The following is a 20921-nucleotide window of genomic DNA, read 5'->3' as shown; positions in this document are numbered from 1 at the left end:
ATGCATATGGTGGACCTTTGAACAACCCAAGTTTGAATGGCACAGGTCAACTTACGTTTGGATTTTTTCTTCTTTTCCTGTGAAAAGCTTTATTGTTTTCACTGGATTGATGGCTTGGGAGAGGCCAAGGTGGTTAAAAAGCTGCCTGCAGGGGGAGCCTCAGGCAGAAGCCCTGGCATTGAGGGGGATGCCAGGGGACCCCTCAAAGCCTGCTAGGCTCCTGAGGCTCCTGGGTGTGCTTGAGGGTGAGCCTTTCCAAGAGATACTCATCCAGCCCAGCCTGGGGACCAAGTCTGTGGAGTTTACCAGGTGGTCACCATCTTCTTGATGACTTGCGCCTGCTCACCCAGGCAGTTGTCCAGGAAGCTACAGAGATGAGGGTCTCTGTGAGTGGAACCCAGGACATGCAGATCAAAGAGGGCCTGCTTCAGGTTCTTCCCCAGGACGATGTGGATTCCATGGAATCCACGGCTTTATCCCATTCATTTTGGAACAGCTTCTGCATGTCCTGGAAAAGGGCGCAGCCCTGGGCTGGTTTTGCATATTCAAAGGATGCTGCCTGTCCTCATTTTTTCTCCTCTGCCAACTCTCAGAAGAAGTGGTCCACGCCCTCCAGAGCCAGATCTTCATGGTCAAAATAGAAACCCAGGGAGAGAAATGCGTAGGAGGCCTGCAGATGCATGTTGACCAAGCAGCTGATGGCAGCTTCCACCTCAGTGGAATAATTCTGATGCATCTGAGAGCTCATGGTTGCTCAGCAATAAGGAGCTAAGCTCAGAAGGTGGTATTGACTGGTTCCAGAGGCAGAGGATGGCTGAGAAGATGCCTCTAAAGGTCATGACTGGAAAAGAGGTTGGAGGGTGGTTGGAGGCTGAAAGAAGGGGTGTCCCTGGGTCTGTTCTGTCCAAGCACTTTCGAAGCAATGGACAGGTCTGGAGGATCATCAGAACCACTGCCTCTACAAGGATTTTTTAACAGTGTAGTGCTGTAAATGTAGTTTCTCTTCTTTATGATTTTCTTAATAACATTTTCTCTTCTCCATCTTACTTTATTATAAGAATATGGTATGCAGTATGTGTAACATACAAAATACAGTGTTAATTGACTATGTTATCAGTAAAGCATCAGTCAACAGTAGGCTCTCAGTGGTTAAATTTGGGGGAAGTCCAAAGTTATGTGCAGATTTTTGATTATATGCCAGAGTTGGTCCCCTAACCCCCAGGTTGTGTAAGGGTCAACTGTACTTTAATTTGGATCTAATTGATACCCTCACTTTTTGTTTTAGGTCTAGTTCTCTGGGAAGCAGAGTCTGAGAAGATTTGTATGTAATAGGTTTATGAAGAAGTCCCTTGTGGGCGCAGGTGTGGTAGGGGTGGTGGTGCCTGGCTGCCTTAGTCAGAAGAGTGTGCGGCTCTTGATCTAGGGGTTGTGAGTATGAGCCCCACGTGGGGTGTAGAGATAACTTAAGTAAATAAAACTTAAAAAAAAAAAAAGTACCTCTCCGGGTATGAAAGAAGTGGTACTAGCAGAGCAAGGGGTTTAATAAACAGTAATAAAGTTATGGACTGGGGCCTCAGCTGACTCCAGAAAGTTCTGGGAATAAGATGGAACTTCATAGTTGACCCAAATTGAGGCAAAGGGGTCCAGGCCTTTGTGAAACTTCCTCCCCAACCACTGAGCAGTCACCTGAGAACTACCTTGGAGAGAAGGCCGCTTTTTTCAGATGAGGGAGGTTCCTCGAGAACAAGCAGGTAGGAGCTGTAAGCAGCCAACACTCTTGGCAACTAAAGGAATGAGTGTGTTGGTTCTGAAGTGGGAAATCTGGATGGCACATCTCAGCATCCACGTCAACAAAATGGGAGCATATTGTGTCTTCTAATTTATTCAAATCTATTTTCTAGGGATTTTCAAAGATTCAAATAATCACAAAGGCTTATGATTTTTTATTTTCACATCCTTCCACACGGCTTGTTAAATTTATTACAGGTTATTTTGTATTTTGTGTTGGAGTGTTGAGAACATCTATTAAGATGTTCCCATTAAGAACATCTAGCTGGGTTATTCCTTGTATGTAAAAACAGTGTGTATGGATTACTCTATTTATTCTATGTTTTCGGCTTTATTAAGGTATAATTGATGCAATAACACATATTTAAAGTGTATACTTTGATGAGTTTTTAATTTAAATTCAATTAATTAACATATAATGTGTAACTTGTTTTAAGAGTACAGGTCTGTGATTCATACTTCCATGAGTTTTGGCATATATATTCCTTCATAAAAACACCATCGTCCCCGAAAATTCCTTATATCCTTTCGTCAGCCATTCCTCCCTAGTGTCAGCTCCCGGCTGGAGACAATCACTCATCTACTTTCTGGCGCTATAGTTTATATTTTTGAGAATTTCTTATTAATGGAATCACAGAGTACCTATACTTTTTTGCTTGTCTTCTCAGCATAGTTACATGGAAATTCATCCATGTTGTTCTGTGTATCAGTAATTAGTTTCTTCTCATTGCTGTCTAGTATTCAATCATATGGATAGACCACACTCTGTTTATCTATTTGCCAGGCGATGGATATTTGCTTGTTTCCAGTTTGGGCTAATTATAAATAAAGCTGCTGTGAACATCTGTGTACAATGTGTACAATGGACATACGATTTCTTTTCTTTTGGGTAAACGTTTACAAGTACAATGGCTGGGTCATAGGGGAGGTATGTGTTTGACTTTTTCTTTCTTTCTTTTTTCTTTTCTTTTTTTTTTTTTTTAGCAGATGGCTTGTTTTCCAAACAATTTTCAAAATGATCATATCCTTTTACGTTCTCAACAGGAGTAAATGAGAGTTTCAGTTCTTCTATATCTTTTGCCAGTATTCAGTGTGATAAGACTTTTTAATCACCAGTGATGTTGATCATCTTTTAATGTGCCTATTGTATTTATTTTTACAGATCTAACTTAATTCTGATAATATCTAAAAGATATTTATTTATTTAGTTGGGTTTTCAGATAAATCATGTGTAAGTTATGCTGTTTATTTCCTTTCAGAGATGCTGTCGGAGTTCTTTTTGGGGGGCGGCTCGAATAATAGTGGTATCTTCGGCTTTACCCTGAATAACATTGTCAGTTTCAAGTCACATGATATTATTGGCATTAGAATATTTAATTTTTTCAATGTGCTTGCTTCCATCCAAATTTGCTAAGATTTTTGTTAAGCAGTTTACCCTTGGGGTGCCTGGGTAGCTCAGTCAGTTAAGTGTCAGACTCTTGATCTCTCAGCTAAGGTCTTGATCTTAAATAAATTTGCCTTTAAATTACATTTTTTCACATTTTTGAGATAATTATATATCTGCTTTTAAAGTATAAAAATAGAAAAAATGGAAAAAGCTATATGCTATTTTCTAATTTTTTTTTGTAGATGTAAACTTTAATGAACATTTTCCTATGTAGTATCATTCTATAACTTTATGATTAAAGGCTGCATAGTATTTTATTTTATAGAGGTACTGTAATTTAGTTGGCCAGTCTTCTATTATAAAACATAATGTTATTTACACTTTCTCTTTTCTTACTATAAATTCTGTTGAGATAAATATTGTTCTAAATTAATCTTGGTGTACAGGTAGCCCTATCCAGCTAAAATTTCTAGATGTGCAATGCTAGGTCAGAGTCTGAATATTTGTAAGGCTTTAATATTTACTATAACATTTCTCTCAAGACAGTTAGTAGCCATTTATAGTTTACCAAGATTCTAATCTACTCTCGTAATTTGATGGACGACCAGTGCTGCCTCATGTGCTGTGAACATTTGCCTTAGTAGTTTTCATTTGCCATTGGTTATACTGATCATTTTATTTATTTTTATCAAAGACATTTATTTATTTACTTATTTGAAGAGTGAGAGAGGCAGAGACAGAGACATAGAGCTGGGGGAGGAACGGAGGGAGAGGGACAAGCAGACCTCTGCACTGAGTGTGGAGCACAAAGTGGGACTTGAAATCATGACCTGAGCTAAAATCAAGAGTCAGATCTTGACCAAGCCACCCAGGCATCCCTGATTATCACGTTGATTTTTTTATTTTTTCATTTCATTTAATTTTTTTCAGTGTGTCAAAATTCATTGTTTATGCACCACATCCAGTGCTCCATGCAATATGTGCCCTCCATAATACCCACCACCAGACTCACCCAACCCCCCACCCCCATCCCCTCCAAAACCCTCAGTTTGTTTCTCAGAGTCCACAGTCTCTCATGGTTTGTCTCCCCCTCTGATTTCCCCCAACTCACTTCTCCTTTCCATCTCCTAATGTCCTCCATGTTATTCCTTACGCTCCACAAATAAGTGAAGCCATATGATAATTGACTCTCTCTGTTTGATTTATTTCACTCAGCATAATCTTTTCTAGTCCTGTCCATGTTGATACAAAAGTTGGGTATTTATTCTTTCTGATAGAGGCATAATACTCCATTGTATATATGGACCACATCTTCTTTATTCATTTTTCTGTTGAAGGGCATCTTGGTTCTTTCCACAGTTTGGCGACTGTGGCCATTGCTACTATGAACATTGGGGTACAGATGGCCCTTCTTTTCACTGTATCTGTATCTTTGGGGTAAATACCCAGTATACACTGATCTTTTTTTTTTTTTTTTTAAGATTTCATTCATTTGACAGACAGAGATCACAAATAGACAGAGAGGCAGGCAGAGAGAGGAGGAAGCACGCTCCCTGTGAGCCGAAAGCCCAATACGGGGCTCGACCCCAGGACCCTGGGATCATGACCTGAGCCGAAGGCAGAGGCTTTAACCCACTGAGCCATCCAGATGCCCCTACACTGATCGTTTTAAATGTGTGTTTCACTTTTTGTTTTCAATTTTACTTCTGTGTTTCCTTTCTGTTTTGTTATATGTATAGTTAATCCTTATCATTTGTGGATTCTGTATTTGCAAACTCACATACTGAGTAAATTGGTTTGTAAACTCAAGGTCCACATGTGTGGCATTTTTGCAGTCATACACACAGACTTGCACCGAGCAGTGAAAATTTTGAGTTGCCTGACATGCATGTTTCTGGCTGAGGCCAAAAGGAGGACTGTCCTTTTGTCTCAGCTCTCATTTTGCAAACAGGAGTACTTTACATGGTCTATGTAGTACCATGGTTTTGTATTATTGTGTCTTTTGATGGTGATTTCGTCATTTGAAATGATCCCCAAGCACAGCATTGAAGGGCTGTCTGGTGTTCCTAAATACAAGAAGGCTATGATGTGCTTCACCAAGAAAAAATACTGTGTTAGACAAGCTTCGTTCAGGTATCAGTTATGGTGCTATTGGCTGCAAGTTCAAAGTTAATGCATCAACAATATATATATTTAAAAGGTCTCTTAAAACAGAAAAAAAAATAAAGTTATGTACTGATCAATGGATATAAACATTGTGACCAGAAGCTTGTAGGAACCTAACCCTATATTTGCCCTAGGAGCAGTGGTTCAGTATTTGCTAATTCAGTGTTTTTTGAGGACTTTGAAAACATAACCGCTGCCAATAATAAGAATTGACTGTACTATGTTTTCTATGGATTTTCCCTCCATGATTTAGAAGGTCTGCTCTCAGCTCATTATCATCTTTGACCCCTTCTGAGCTCTTATTTCCCAGAATCACTTGCCATCCCAGTTCCCGTTCAGGGTCTACTGGTGAAAAGTCATCATGTGAGGTTAGGAAGGTGAAGAGAAGGAGAAGACATCTGTTCCCCACCACCCAGCAGCAGACTATTACATGGGCAGATGGTGACATGTTACATGAAGCCTGCAGCAGCTTCCCAGGGAGACCTTGCAAGGTGCCTGCTTTGATGCTTCACTGGGCTGAATCATTAAAAAAATCATCCTTTCCCAACAGTGTACCACAGTCATCTTGACCTCTGCTTCCTTCAATCTTCCAACAATTCTCTAAGCACCTAGTTCTCTGTTGCATTCCTTATTGGAAATACTAGACTAGTTTTTGTTTTCTTGACTGAAGCCTGACTAATGAAATTTTGATACTGGAAGAGAGTGCCTTCTCTCTGAAGGATGAAGGGAGCACAAATATTACATGACCAGACTCCTGGTCTTCATTAGAATCCATGTCCTTCTCTTCATCGTAGGCATACAGCTAAGCAAGATTTCTTGCTTTCCATATGTCTAGGTGGACCTTGTGGGCAGAACGCTTTTCTATCCTTTTCATAACACCATGGACTCTGCCATGAGTCCATGAAATACATTTGCTGTGATACATCACGGATATCATGGGACTCTTTGTCTTAGCAGTTTGCCTACCCTAATACAAATGGTATTTTTAAAAGGTGTTAATGCCTACTTTTTATATTTCTAAAAATATCCTTGGTTCTATTATCACCAATGATAAGAATTAAACAGTAGTTTTTAATTCTCCGCTTAGTGAGATGAAAGACTTACTGTGCATTTACTTCCATTTACTTTTACTCCTATTTTTGTTGTTATAATCTGAAATTACATAGAGGTTATACTTAATTTCTTTTGACATTTGCATTCTATCTTATAATCATATTTCCAATAATTATTTAGGCTTCAATCAACACATAACAGGTGTTAATGCTCACCCCCTCATCCTTTGACAGCATAAATTAACCTTTATTGAGTTCTTTCTTTGTTGTATATCTTGGTTTCTGTAAGAAGCCTTCTGCAACTTGTCTTAGGAAAGATACGGAAGGAAGATAACACTTTCAGAGTCCTTGCACAGCTGAGACTGTTTCTTTGTTGTTTTTCTACAGTATTTGACTGAGTCCATAATCTTGATCAGCTACCTTAAGCCCTCGAAACTGTAATAGTTGACATATCTTTTTTTAGCATCTAATATGGTTTTATAGGAGAAGATTGAAGTTAGATGGATTTTCTTTCTTTTTAGAAATGCTTATAAGTTTTTTCCCCAAGATCTTGATATTTATAAATACTATCACATCTATCTATGGGTTGGTTCTTATGATTAACTTAGTTTTGTACTGAGTCCCTTTGAAAAGTTGAAACTTCTGCCAGATATAATGCTAAGTGCTCGATATGTCTACCTTATGACAACATTATGAGGTGACAGCTATTATCCCTCCCAGTTTACAGATGATGAAACTGAGGTTCAAGGACTCATAGAAGATCATGAACAGAGTTGGGATAGGAACTTAAGTCTACCTCACTTTAGAGCCTGGGCTTCTAGTCACCGTACCACAAAATTTTTTCAAAGGAAAGAAAGATTTCTTTTACTGTATAATCTCTACAATTTTGCTTTTGCTTCCTTGGTTCCTCATTCTCCTTCAGAGACAAACAATTGCCCAGATGGCAGGTCTTTCTTGTGTTATATATGCTAGCTTTTTTTTTTTTTTTTTAAAGATTTTATTTATTTATTTGACAGAAATCACAAGTAGATGGAGAGGCAGGCAGAGAGAGAGAGAGAGGGAAGCAGGCTCCCCGCTGAGCAGAGAGCCCGATGCGGGACTCGATCCCAGGACCCCGAGATCATGACCCGAGCCGAAGGCAGCAGCCTAACCCACTGAGCCACCCAGGCGCCCTATATGCTAGCTTTTATTTTGTCATTCTTTTCTTTTATATTATCATAGAGTTTGGCAAACTTACCCTTCATATTTGGATTATGTTTTCTGTAGCTTTGTGCTTGTTCTTTTCTGATACTAATGCCTTTGAATTTTTTAAATAGGATTTTTCACTTTTCATTTTTCCTGGCTCATCAATTTCTTTTTCTATTTCTCTGCCCATTAGCCAGACTCACTGATATCTTAGTCCTTCCTCAGTTTGTTAAAATCTTGTTTTACAGTCTGTTTTCTAGCATTTTCTTCTGTCTCATGTATTAAACAGTGCTCAAGGGTATGCTCTTCCTCTATGCTGAGTCCTGTGCTCTCCATCCTTTATGTCTTGGGATGTCTTCAGAGGCCCCATGGTGGTTTTGTTGCCTTTAATGACCCCCTGGTTGGTGGAAAGTCTGTTCAGTGCCTCTGGTTTCCCATAAACAATGGAAGTGGATGCTGTTTGAATCCTCCTCTCAAATCATAAGGAGAAGGGATCGTCAACACAAATGTACATTACCTGTCCAGAAGTACATCACTCTTGGAAGAAAACAGAAACATTTGATGCAGAGGTGGGTCTGGAGAGAGGAAGGGAAGATTTCACTTTTGTTATCATTTCTTTTGTCACAGAGTCATCTTTTGGACCTGCCTCTCTGTTTGGACCAGCCTCTATGCCTGCAGTTTTACCTGGTAAGGTCATGATGTTGTGGTCTTAGAAGGAGAATTGGAGACTTTGGTGTGGATAATGGTGATGGTGGGGGGTCTGGTGGGTAAGTGGTGGTGGTTATTGAACCCCTGTTTTACACTATTCCTGAGGATTGGGGCTATGCCTGCCATATGCAGAAGAATAGCACTAGGGTGTGAAGCATCACAGAATCTTGCTTCCTTCATTAATGGTTCAGCCAATGTAGGCCAACCAACACAGGTTCCAAAAGAGACAGTAATGGCTCTGTAGCCACTTGTCTGCCAGCAGATAACAGGATGGTACTATGACCTTGAGCTTGTGCCACATGGTATACTAAGTCTTGGCTCCACCCCTGGGGCTCCCATTTCTGGTAAGTCACTCCTCCTTCCTCCATAGGACCTATGCCTAGCTGGCCACAGGATACTATTGGGCTATCATATGAAGTTAATTGAAGTTAGAGAAGTACAACTCCCTACCTCCACCTCTTTATCTCTCTCTCTTTTTTTTTTAAAGATTTTATTTATTTATTTGACACACACAGAGAGAGATCACAAGTAGGCAGAGACACAGGCAGAGAGAGAGAGTGGGGAAGCAGGCTCCCTGCTGAGCAGAGAGCCCGATGCGGGGCTCGATCCCAGGACCCTGAGATCATGACCTGGGCTGAAGGCAGAGGCTTTAACCCACTGAGCCACCCAGGTACTCCCACCTTTTAATCTCTTTATTCGCAACATAGTTATCTGTAGGGAATGCAGACGCTTCCCAGACTGGAATGGAATCTCTTTCTCTTTCATTCACTGTTTCATTCCCTCTCTCATCTACATTACTGACCTGCTAGATGCGTATTGGATTTAACCATTCTTTATTAGCCTTGCAGATAGCAGTCATGTTGATGGTGAAGACAGAGGCACCAAAGCCTTTGCTCCAGATGTCAGAACCCTTGGTCTGATGTTGGCATCTGCAGCATGGGCAGCAACACCAGCACTAGACATCTCTTGTTTGCCTTTCCAGGTTCACTTTCCATCCTTTCCCAACCTGCTCTGTGTCCTGGGAGGCTGACCCATATGGTCTACTTCAGTGATGTGCGGGAGCCTACAAGAGCTGATAATGTGCATGTCCTCCTAACTTCCTGCTTGGTGACCCTAATAGGAATATTTACACCTTGAAAATTGGCAAACACTACAAACAGGCATACACACACCTACCTCAGAGCTTGTTGTTAAATATTTATTTACCAGCACACACCACTGGGGCTCTGTCAGTATATCAATAGATTCCTTTGACCTCTGACTTCTGGTTAGGTTTGGCCTTTGGGAGCCCCTGAAGGGATAAAAGGGCAGGAAGACAGTGTGGTCCAAATCTTCATTCTTCTGGCTCCATCCCTAACAGGTTCCCACAGATTGGCTGCCTCTCTCTACAAACACTTCAGCTGCTGTCAGGCACCCTCTTTAAACATCCATCCTCTCTGGAAACCAGCACTCTTTCCCCTCCCCCCTTCAGGGTATTCTGATCGGATGGGTGCTGGTGGTGGAGCTGGTGAGAGAGTTCACCTGAAGCAGAAGGGAGGAGATAGAAGTTTATTGAATAGACTGCAAGGGAGCCGTGGGCAAGAGGGCAAAGGAAAGACCATATGCCATGAAGCAATGGTGAGGGATTCTATTTATATGGTGGAGTGAGGCCGGATAGGGAAGTATGGAGTTTTCCCTTTTTTGGTAACTGTCTGTGCCTGGTTGTAAGCAACCCATTGGTTAGTTAGGGCCTATGGCTATTTGGAGGTGTGCCATTTAATGAGCCTCTCTGCGTTCAGCTCAGTGGTCACTGTGGGTCCTTTTGCTTTGTTGAAGTTTCCATTGCTCAAGCCTATTGCCTAAAAGCAGTGTCTACAAAGCCTATGAGAGGTAATGGCTCCCCCAAACCCTACGTACACCAGTAGTCCCTTCATGATGCCGTTCTCTAATGATGCCCTTGAATGCCCTTGAATGCATGCCACTTCTTTCCTCCCATGACCCTGACCGGCACAAAACCTAATCACATTCAGTCAGGTAGGACTACTTACTTGCTTCCTGGGTGAATTTCCTTGTTCTTGCTTGGTCTCGACACCACTGGTTTTCAAACACTTTTTAGGCTTTCTTGGGTTATTTTCTTCAAATGAAATCTTATCTGAAAACTCAATGTATACATGAAAGATTCTTGTCTTAAGTGGGGTAGGAGGTAAAGTCTGTCTGCTTCCTATCCTCCACCCCTCACCTTTCTCTGCCATCATGAATATATATCACTGGAACCTCCAGGGATCCAGGAAGCACAATTTTAATCCCACATTTCTAGAAGACAGAGACCAGGACTTGAGTTTCCCAGGGCACCTAGAGAGATGTGGGTAAACTACAGGCATAGTTTCAAGCTACCATTTATAGACTACATATTTATGCCAAGCTCTCTTCTGAGTGCTTTCCGTTGGTTTGTTCATGTAATCCTCCCAGCAACCCCGGTGAGGTGAGGGCCTCATTACTTACATTTTCTGAACGAGGCAACTAAAGCACAGTGTGGAAAAACTCACTCAGGAGCTCATGGCTGGTGTAGCTTGAGAGTTCAGCTACAGAACTGTGCTCTCAGGCACCCTGTATGCTCCCCCAAATATGCTTCTAATTAAATGAGAAGCATGTGGGTTCATGTGTGAGAAAAACCTCACAGCCTCAGAAGCCAACTGAGGACTGTGCACTGCCCTGTAGGCTTCCTCGGTGGCTTCACACAACCTCCATCTCTGGTAGCTCAGTTATGGGGAGACAGCCCCTAACGCAGGAACACAGCGCTACTGCTCTGCAAATGTGGCTGATGAGGGATTTTATCCTCCTCTGGCAACACGTTTCTGTGGTGAAGTAATCAATGAAAAAAGTTTCTGTTTTGTTTTGTTTTTATAAAGCCTTTAAAATGCTAGTTGTGGGCTCTGGCTGTCTTTTGCTCCAATCCAGATTCAGAAAGACAGGTGCAAGCTTCCTAGGCTGCAGTGGGCCTGGGGCTGGTTTTTCCTGAGGAAGGGAGGAGTTTGAGACCTTTGAACCACACCCCTTGGGGACTGAACTATCACTACCTGGGAAGTCTAGTTTCAGGGAGTGGGGCAGGGGGCTGCTCATTCACTCTGCTCATAGCACCTCTAATCAGGAATGTTAAAACAAACAAACACACACAATAATATAAGCCAAGCATACCCCAGCACAATGTTGGGGTGGTGTAGAAGTCTTAAGTTTCTGATCTGCCATATATTCGGGAGTGATGTCAAATGTTTTGAGAAACTTTATCCATTTCTCTCAATTAGGAGTTCTCAAAGATGTGAAGACATCAAGAATATCTGAAGAATACACAATCACCTGTTTGTTCTTCCCTCAGGTAGGAAAATAACTGTTATTAGGGTTTTGGGGAGAAGTCAGGGGGGTGAGACTTGGCTTTTAGTAAATGGCAGAAGTGAATGACTACTTCTTGTGAGGGATGAGAGCACATTCTCCTACCTACCCTAAGTATTTGGAATTCTAGAGCCTGTGTACTTCCTAGCAGCACGCCTGGCTACACAAAATGGAAATGAGGGGCCCGTTGCTTAAAATTACTCAGAATTTCCAGACAGCAACAGCAGAATATTGAGGTGAGTGCGGGTCTGTTAGAGTGGGGAGGCCTGTGTGGACAGCCACGGAGCAGGCCCTGCCTGGGAGCCGTGACCCACATTTGAGTCCTGGGAAGATGGAGGACAAGCCTCCTATTCCACCAACGGATGCCCAAGAAAGCAGCAGTCGTGTGGGAGTCGCCCAAAGGATGGCTAAAGTCAAGCCACTGCTCCCAATATTCTCCTCCTTCATGCTTGTGCTGAGAACAAGACTCCCTGCTCTACCCACTGATCCAGTGTTCGTGCCACTATTAGATGAGACCCACTTTCTGGAACAAAGAGGAAAGGACTGGTCTATGCCAGAGGATCGTTGCTTGTTTTTTTTTTTCTTAATACACTTTACTTTTCAGAGCAGTTTTAGGTTCACAGCAGAACTGAGAGGAAGGTACAGAGGTTGTCCATTTACCCCAGCCCCACACAGGCAGAGCCTCTGCGACCATCCATAGCCCTCAGCAGAGTTGTCCATGGGTTATAATCGATGACCCTACACTGACGCATCATCGTCACCCAGACTCCACAGTACGTTAGTGCCGTACATTCTATGGGTTTGGACAAACGAATAAGGTCATGTATCCACCGCACAGAATGGTTCCACTGCCCTAAAAATCCTCCGAGCTCTGTCTATTTATCCCTCCTTCCTTCTAATGGTCCTTGCCTTTTTCTTGGTGCCACACACCGTTTCACTGGTCTGGTGTCATCTTTGGGCATCTTCTCCAAATAAGAATTTTTATACATAAAATACAATAATAATTGAAGGCTGAGGGAGCCCTACAATAAATCGAGTGATGAACACATTACAAAACAAAATCATGTTGGCATTATTTTTCTTCTCTATTAGCACATGAAATTACTAGGTCTAGCAGCGAGTCCAACACCTATAATTTTAAAGTAGTGATGATAAGCATAAATGGTATTTTGAAATATCTGCCGCAACTGTAATGTGCAATGAAAACACTGGTAATGGAATTACAGCTACTGCTTACACTACTGTGGTTTTATCCATTTATTTTTGGCCCACATTCATAAGGGAAGGAAATGCTGGCTCTCAGAGAGAGGACAATGGAAATAAAGCTGTGACTGTGTTTTCCGCCCAGCTTCCATGCCCCATGCTGCTTCTTAAACTCGCGCAGCTCAGTTCCCCATCCCCCTGCCAGAGTCAGCTCTGGGATGCTGGGGTTTGGCACTCCATGTTTCTCCCTGAAAGTGGCCCCTGTGACGCAGACATTGACCAAGGAGCAATGAAAAGGAAGATCAGAAGGCTGGAGGAGAAAGCATGTGATAAGGGCTTCTCATGGCCTCTGTCAGCCTCAGAAGAACAATGGCGTCCCACCCCGGCAGTAGCGGTGGTTGTTCGAGCCTCCAGTCGCTTCCAGAGTCAGCTTCAGGGTCTCCCCTCAGAAATACCTCCAGCCAGCAGTCTCTCCTTGGCTGTCCAAACAAAACACCACAGCTGAGTGGCTGAAAACACCAGAAATTCTTTCTCTTACAGCTGCGGGGACTAGAAGATGAACTTGTCCACAGGGCTGTTCTCTCCACAACAGCCCAAGGGGAGAATCCTTTCTTCCCTCCTCTGGTCTTGCAGCAATCTTTGGCCTTCCTTGGTTCACAGGGACATCACTCCCATCACAGGGCTGTCTCCCTCTGTGTCTTCATGTTGTCTTCCCTCTGCATCTCTGTCTCTGTGTCCACATCTCCCGTGTCTGTAAAGACAGTGCCATATTAGATTAGGGCCTTCTTCGTAACCGCATTTTAACTTGATTACCTCAGGAAGGTCCCTGTTTCCAAAGGCCAGATTCAGGGGTCCTGGGGATTAGGACTTCCATATATTTTTTTGGAGGGGTACAATTAAATCTTTAATACTTCCCAGAGGTCTGGGTCCCAGTTCTGTGGAAAGCTCCCCCAAACTTCTATGTTCCTCAGTCCTGGGTTGGGAGCTGTCTCCTGCAGTTATTATTTTGTGCTATCTAGTGTCTCCTTCTGTCTGTCCTCCAATACCTGATTAAAATAACTGGTGTGGTTTCATTTTCTTGACCAGGCCCTGCTGGGCCTAGACCCCTGTATCTTTAATGTGGTCCCAAATGAAGAGGACCTGACGTCTTAAATAGATATCTGGAAATTATTTTAAGAGAGAAACAGGGATTCTAAGGATTTATAACTAACAAAACTTCGTGAGACATCTAAAGCTTTTGCACTTTTTTCCTTGTTTTAAACATCTCGGTTATTCTGTTATTGTGCTCTTGCAAGGGGTGCTTGAAAATGAAGGGGACCCATGAGTTTGTCTGTAGAGGCAGTGAGAAAGGAGACGGCTGGCAGGGGGTGCGATGGTCTTGGATGGGGATCAACCCCGGGGCAGAGATGCGGCAACACTAAAGAGTGAGCGCAAGTGGTTGAGCCCCTGAGTTTGGGGTAGGACGGAAAAGGAGAACATGGTAGCTGGGCCTGAAAACGGGCTCTGGGAATCCCGTGGGGGGAAAGAAAAAACTTTGGTGCTCTTTCATTCAGTACTCCTGCTTCTAGGAATCTCTCGTAAGAAAATCAAACAAAGGAAGTCATGTCTGACGTCCTGAACTCTTTCCAGTCTGTCTGGCCTGTGGGTGTGGACATGAGTCCATTAACGTTGATGTCCATAGTCCTCGGACTCCTTGACCATCTCAAGTCCCTGCCTCAGAGCCCACATTCAGCTCTTAGAGTCCGCTGAAGTGTCTCACATGTGCTAAGGACCAGATCTACTTCCGTCCTGCTCCAGCCTGCTTGGGAAAGTCACGGGCGGGTGGCACTCTACTTCTGCACCATCCGCTCCACCCACGTGAAAAGGCTGCTTCTGGGCCACTTTCCAGAGCATGGCAAGCTCTGCTGACATCCCTGCCTCCCTGACTTCGAGCCACTGTGTTGTTCACACCTGAACCAGGAAGTGATAGTGCTTGACTCCTGGGTCTCATAAACCCTTCATCTGAAAGACACTTCCTGTTCCTGTTTGTTCACCCTGTCTCTACAAAAGACGAGAACCAGAGCTTCTGGCCAGCTATGGGACAGACCCCACGTCTTCCATTTCTCTCATCTTTCCCATCTCTCCTCCAACACCACCTCCTAAAGCCAGCACAGGCCCACTCCCCACTGTGGGTCATGTCGTGCAGAAAGTCACCTGACAATTCGCCAGCACCTAGCCCTCGGTCTTCCTGTGGCGTCTGAGTGATAAAGACTCCGAGTGCTAAACGATGTCCTACAGCCTCCTGCAAGGTAGATGGAGCCAATAACAATTATGAAGACTCCATAACAACATAAAAAAGCACTTGTTATTTCATTTTAAGTGATTTGAAAAAAAAGTGTACCTTATACATGACCATGATCTCAGCTACCCCAAAATGGCAAATGCCAATTCGAGGAAGAGAAAAGAACCTCGAGGAATTGAAAACCAGTTCAGCCCAGAGCGTTGATAACATGGATCCATTTTTTCCTTTACCGAGTGCTCCCTTAATTTATCTGTAATGTCATTTACTTAAGAAAAAAAATAACTGTTATTAGCAAAAGATGTGAAACTGCTTGATCCTGCTTTGAGAGCCTCTTGGTACACATCTGAGCTCCAGGACAGGGCCTTGGCCTGACCAGACATATGGGGTTGACCGGATCTTCTCCCTGGGGTGTTTCCAGCTTGGAATTCTAGAAGCGATCCCAAAAGCCTTCTTGTCTATGGTGGCAACATGTAACCCCAGGGCTTCGAGAGGGAAGAATCATAACACTAAATATGGAGTGTTGGGGACCAATCAGAACATGGACATTTGAAGAACTGCCTCCTTCAGAGCTGCCTCCATCACCCTGCAGTGTGGGGGTGAGAAGCGAAAGCAACTGGGTTGATGGTAAAAAGATTGGATCTCTTTTGTTGGCACTGACACCTATTTGTTGTGTGAGTTTAGGGTTCCTTTTCTGTCAGCAAGGGACACCACTGATCCCCACTTGGGTCGCCAGAGCTTCGTGCCGTGAAGAAATGAATCAGAAATGAATCAGCTTGCTCCTTCTGGTTTGCCTTCACATCTGGGTTTTTCTGTTTGGCTTCGTGATTCGCTCTGGACTTTTCCCCCTAGCTCTATGGATTGCTCTCTGTAATAAAGATGGTGGATCATGGTGGACCATGGGGTGAGTGTGGAGGGCCACAATGGCCTGGCCTGGAGAACACCAATTCTCACCCACCTGGAGTCCAGTTCCTGAACTCATGACCTCTGACTCCAGGAAGTCCTCCAGATACACATATTGATTGACTTTGATTTCCCATCACTTCCAGCGTGCTTGGCTTGGCACTTTGCCTCACCGGTCTTGCCCTGCCTGTTTGGAGCTCCATGCCTGCCTCTGAACTCTGTATCCCCTACCTTTTATAATTACCCTTTGGCTGCGAATTCTACACTGAGGGTGGGAGCAGGGAACAGATCTGGGAAATCCCCAGCTGCACTCTCCATCACCCTCCCGGCCCAGGGATCCCGACGGGACCCATGGCTTATGGATGAACCTCTCTGTTGCTCCCTCAGTGAAACAGGAAACATAATACTTGCTCTGCGTCTCTTACTGAAATTCTATACTCTTATGCTGGTTCATGGGTGCAAAGTTCTTTAAATACTTTGCAAGCAAGTACCAAATCTTGCTACTTTTTAAAGGAACTGCTAAAGTGCTTTGGACACTGTGCCTTCAAGTAGAACGATTTCTGCAGGGATTCCCTCAGAGAACTCCACAGCAGCACATGAATCTCCTGCTGAGGGCAGGGGCTTGGAATGAGGGGAGCTGGATTAAGACCTGGTTCTGCCTCATTCCAGGCGTGTGACTTAGGCCTCACGTTTCCTCCTCTATAGAATGGGAATAACAGTAACATCTGACTAACAAGGCTGTTCCGAGGACCAAATGAGGTACTGTGAAAGTGTTACCAAAAAAAAAAAAAAAAAGCAGTTACCTTAATTATTAGTGCTATGCACCCGATTATTGTATTAATTACAGTGGAGCAAGGGTTAAAAGGACTTAGAAGACTTGGCCTTGCCCACAAAGATCTCAGGCACAGAAAGAAAATGACCTTGCTGGCTGTGCAGGCAAGGGGTTCAAGTTAAGGGTTCACACCAGAGTCCCCTCTGGAGGAACTGAATCAGGTGCTCCCCTCTCTCCCCTCCACCCCCCAAGTAGAGACCTCGGGTACTGCTTTTGGGCCTGAAATCCCAAGCTGGGTCTCCGAGAAGAGCCTCTGCGGCAAACAGGCCGGCGTGAAGCCCAAGAAGCCGGCTCCACCAGCCCCTGCTAACCAACCACAGCCCGTCTAGCACTAGGAGCTCCTGGGAGAAGATTCCTGGGAGAAGCCACCGCTTCCCGGCTCTCCACCCCGGACGCGGGGCAGCGCGCACCGCCTGGCGCCTCGCGGGGCTGGCCTGGGCGCCCCTGCACCTGCCGGGCCCCGTGGGAGGGGGACGCCGGGCCAGAGGGGCGGCCCCCGGCCCGCGGAAGTCCCGGCAAACCGCAGGGAGGGGAGAAGGGGCTGGCAGCAGCGCCCCCTGGAGTCGGCCGCGGGAGACGAGAAGGAGCAGCTGTGGGCTCTCGGGGACGGTGCCCTGGCCTCGTTTCAACGACTCGATTTCCTGAGCTCCTCGCGACCGCCTGAACTTGTTTGCTCACCTGTAATAAATAGGTTGTTAAGATTGCATGAGAAAGATAGTAAAGAACTTGCTAATTATTCAATAAATAGTAGCTGTCGTTGTCCCCGTCATCGTCAGCAGCACTGCTGTCTCATCTGTGAAGGCTGAGTCAGCCCTTGCTTCACGCTGCGCCAGCCGCAGGGCCTCCGCCTGTCCGAGGCTCTTTAGCGCCACCGTCTGGGAGGGGACTGCCATAGCCTCACTGTCTCGGGAAACCCGGAGCCTGCGAGCCAGGGATGGCAGCTGGAGGGGGCATTCGGGTCACAGTTTCCGCGAAGTTCTTCCCCCTTCCCGCCAACCCCCCCTGCCTTCGCACCCTATGCTCCTCGTGGATCCATCCAAGAGCTGGATTTCTGCCGATTTCCTTGTCTCCACGAGGACTGCAGGCACTCGCTGGCCCCCAAACTAGACAACCTACCTGGCTGCCCCTCCTGCGTCTCAGGGATTCCCAAGAAGAGAGACAGACCCCCCTCCTGGGGCAATAGGAACTTGGTGGGGGCATTTTTATCACCCAAAGGGGAGCCCTATTTGGCATTTAATGGGGTTGGAGTGATGCTAGACACCCTGCAAAGTGTGGGCAAGTCTTGCACAACAAAGAATTGTCTTGCATGACTTTCAAACATCTTGTAGGACATTCATGTAAGCGAAAGGACATTTACTACTAATTACCTGAGCTATGATCTAACTCTGTTTTACGGAAAACAAAGCTTTTTTTCTGTAAGACTTTTTTTTTTTTTTAGGTATTTTATTACTGGGGTATGAATACACAACATAAAATTTCTCCTTTCAAATTTAAGGGCTCAGCTCCATGACGTTAAGTACATTCACAGTGTTGTACAATAGTCACTATTATTTCCAAGACTTTTTCATTACCCCAAACAGAGACTGTACCCCTTAAGCAATAGCTCCACATTTCCCCTTCCCTCAGCACTTTATAACTTCAAATCTACTTTCTGTCTCAGTGAACTTTTCTATTCTAAGGACCCCAGATAAATGGAATCATATAATGTCTGCTCTCTGCTTCATTAAAAACTTTACCAAGAGTCTCTCCTCTTACTGGGAAACTGCCATCACCAGTGACAAAGCCATGAGTGATGTTTGAATCATCAATACAATTTACACATGTCAGTTTGCTGCATTCAACATGGCTGCAAGCACCTGACATTTCAATGTTTCCTGACATCATTATGTCCGCATATTCACATCTTGAAATACATATTATTTTATTACACTTTACTCTCCTTTTTATTTCCAAGTTAAGACATTATTTTTAAAATATTTATTTATTTACTTATGTTTTTATTTAAAGATTTTATTTACATATATGAGAGAGAGAGAGAGAGAGAAAGCACAAACAGGGGGAGGGACTGGCAAAGAGAGAAGGAGAAGCAGGCTCCACTGAGTAGGGAGCCCAATGCAGGGTTCTATCCCAGAACCCTGGGATCATGACCCGAGCCAGAGGAAGACGCTCAACCAACTGAGCCACCCAGGCGTCCCATCACATCTTGAAATACATATTATTTTATTACACTTTTCATACCCAAATTAAGGCCTATTTCTATTTATTTATTTCAAGATTTTATTTATCTATTTGACACAGAGAGAGAGACAGAGAGAGAGAGAGCACAAGCAGGGGGAGCAGCAAAGGGAGAGGGAGAAGCAGGCTCCCCACTGAGCACAGACTCTGACATCATGACCTGAACCGAAGGAAGATGCTTGATGGACTGAGTCACACAGGCACACCTAGACCTTTTTTTTTTTTTTTTTTTTATTATGTGTTGGTAGTGTAAATAAGCTCTTAATTTCATCTTAGGTTAGCAAAGGGTACATTATAAAATATTTATTACAAAAAAACATGTTGGGCCCAGTGAGGCTGAGAATCAGGGATTTCTCTCCTACAGTTGCTGACAGAAGACGAGGTATGAGGGAACAGATCTCTGAAAGTGAAGTGTGCTGTTGACCAGTCCTGAGTACTGCCTGCGCTTATAACCTCACGCAGCCAGCCCACCCCTCAAACTGGAAATCCTCAAATTACCAAGCCCGGTGTCTCCTGGGTCACTGCTACAGACTGCTGTGGTCTGGCCAGTGCAGCCAGGCAGGAAATTTCGCTTCTGTCCTCAACACTAGCCATTGCAATTAAGGAGTTAAGGATGGGCACAGACAGCCGAAACAAATTGCAATCAGACCGTAGCTAGGCAGACACTTAAAAGTAAAGCTGGATTTTCAGCATTCAACAAAATGATTGATTCCAGTGTAAGTCCTGGGCCTCATGAGTGGGAATTTGGAGACGCGCTGTATTCATATCCTTGTTTCAGACTGATCTCCATCTAGTTGGGAGCATCCAGATATCAGATTTCTTCTAAATAAAAAGGCCCCCAAAAGTATAGATACTGTTTCCTAACCAACTGTTCCTTTAATATTCACACTTCTTTAGATCATCTCCAAAGTCTTTTTTGAGAGTGTGTAATACCACAAGAGTTGAAATGGGCTAAAATGTGTTGCTAAATCAATTCTAGGGGCGTCTGGGTGGCTCAGTCGGTTAAGGGCCTTTAGCTCAGGTCATGATCCCAGAGTCCCAGGATCAAGCCCTGCACCGGGCTCTCTGAACAGCGGAGTCTGTTTCTCCCTCTCCCTCAGCTCCTTACCTGGCTTGAGTTGGCTTCTCCCTCTGCTCCTTACCCTGCTTTGGTCCCTCTCAAATAAATAAATAAATTCTTAAAAAGAAATGAATTCAATTCTAGAAATTGTAATTATATAAATAATGATGTATACATGTATCTCTGCGAAGTGGAGCCTTGGAGTTTGTGCCCTGTGGTACTGTGAGAAAGGATACCTGAATGATGTTACATTTCCTCCCTGTTCTGGGATTCCTTTACTCAAGGGCTTTCTAGCTCTTCTCTTGGAGCTGATGCCACACAAATGAATAAGATCCTTGGCCTCAGGGAGTTTGAAGGCTTACACAAAAGACTGACACACAAACCGTGGCAACAGTGTCATGGATGTTTTCTCAGAAGAGGGAGGGAGCAGTCTCCCTGACTCAGAAAAGGACATCTGGGCAGGCTACTCAGAGTAAGGAGCCTAGGGTGCTTTACCACACACACACACACACACACACACACACACCTGTCAATCTACTGAGTGCTTTAACAAATACTCATTTGAAACCCCTGTTAGAGCTTTGTGTCACGAAACATGAAAAAGACAGCTTGAGGCTGAGGAATGTCAAGGGCTGCACTCCTACTGTGAATAGATCTAAGCCAGTCTGGCGGTTTGCAATTACGAAGTCTTCGTGGTAGAGATCAGTAGCTTCAAAAGTTGCAGCCAGGTGAGAGGGCTACGGGTGTCCTCCCTTCAA

The 20921-nt window shown here is 44.2% G+C and overlaps 1 pseudogene; it reads right to left on the bottom strand.

Moving 5' to 3' along the window:
- Positions 1 to 202: 202 nt before the first annotated feature.
- On the bottom strand, positions 203 to 748 carry LOC106006894 (annotated as a pseudogene).
- Between the last annotated feature and the right edge of the window lie 20173 nt (positions 749 to 20921).

This window comes from Mustela putorius, unplaced genomic scaffold (assembly GCF_011764305.1).
Source record: "Mustela putorius furo isolate JIRA1106 unplaced genomic scaffold, ASM1176430v1.1 tig00003937_pilon_pilon_pilon, whole genome shotgun sequence".
NCBI classification, from domain to species: Eukaryota; Metazoa; Chordata; class Mammalia; order Carnivora; family Mustelidae; genus Mustela; species Mustela putorius.
The sequence above is the reverse complement of the archived record's forward strand: the minus strand, read 5'-3'. Positions and strand labels throughout refer to the sequence as shown.